The sequence below is a fragment of the Anopheles ziemanni genome, chromosome 2, assembly GCF_943734765.1.
Source record: "Anopheles ziemanni chromosome 2, idAnoZiCoDA_A2_x.2, whole genome shotgun sequence".
NCBI lineage: Eukaryota > Metazoa > Arthropoda > Insecta > Diptera > Culicidae > Anopheles > Anopheles ziemanni.
Window position 1 is genome coordinate 31,810,645 of NC_080705.1, and position 1,484 is coordinate 31,812,128.

Below are 1,484 nucleotides of genomic sequence, written 5' to 3' on the forward strand. Positions count from 1 at the left end.
CCTTCTCGAAGGACGGAAATAATTATACAAAGGTTCGAAAACAACAGTTCAAGCGTTCACGGAATGGTAATTATTTTTGTTTAATTAAGCTTTCAGTTGGAAACTAAAGCAAGCCACCTTCATGTCGATGGTGCGGTTGTGTGGTTTAGCAACTTTGATGATCAGGATGTCGGCATATACCAGTTATGAGATGGTCCTTGCTCGTTCGAGCTTCGAGAATCAACTGAACTATATTTTTTGGGATGCTTATCGACTAAGTACAATCTAATCTTATCATTACGCACACTTATACCTTACACTATCTTACAACTACTCGTATATAACGTCCGGGGCCGTAACGCTTCCCCTGTTGCTTTCGAGCGTCCTCGTTCGACTTTACCTTAGGTCAGTGGTGTCAAACTCGTTTGACCTCGCGGGCCACATATTGCCCCAAAATAGGTTCGCGGGCCAAACCGTAAAATTGATTGGATTGATGAAAATATGTTCTTGTCAGTGTGTTTTGATGCAAAAAGTCAATCGTGTTTAACACCTTCAAATTTTTTAAATATTATATTACTTCTTATAAAATTTACAATTTTCAGTAAAAGATAAATTTTTTTTAACAGTATTGTGCATTTTGGTAAAGATTTAAAAAAAGTAAATGTGCATTATTACTACAGCTAACTTGTTGTTCTACATCTGTTATTTTATATAGAATGCTCTTGTAGTGCATGACGTTTGTTTTGTATGAACACTATTTATTCGCTTGTCTCGAAAATCTGTGTGAAATATTTGCTCTTGTCAACCGCAATATATCGGCGTGATGTGAATCAAAGTTGTATATCACTTTCTTATAGAAATTGTTGAAATTGACGTTCGTTCAGTTCTCTTGCAATTTATTCAATTCAACAAAAAATGGCTACTTTGGGCTAACAATTAAGCGTGATGTGAATCAAAGTTGTATATCACTTTCTTATAGAAATTGTTGAAATTGACGTTCGTTCAGTTCTCTTGCAATTTATTCAATTCAACAAAAAACATTTTGCTATTCAAACAATAGCCAATACTCAAAGATCCAAACTTTCGATGTATTGTTTCAAAGGGGTCGCGGGCCGGATCCGATGTGCTTGCGGGCCGCATGTGGCCCGCGGGCCGTATGTTTGACATCCCTGCCTTAGGTGATTAATTGTTAGTTAAGGCGGTTTTCGGTCATATTTACATCGCTTGCATATTATGCAGTTATTTATAAAAATTCTAACTTTTTTTTCCATATTGGGGAAAAAATATGTTCCGAGGATTTGAGCGACGTTTTCTATTATTCCTCTGTGGGCTCTCTCGTGTACCATTTTTATGATATTGTCTTGCTTGCAAGCCATTGCTATGTCGGTGAGCAAACGGGGAGAGTAAACCATTTTGAAAGCGTTATTTTGGGAAAAGTGTTTGCAATATGTTTCGTGTATCAATTGAACCAAAGATAGTGGACAATGGATACAGCTAATCCCTTT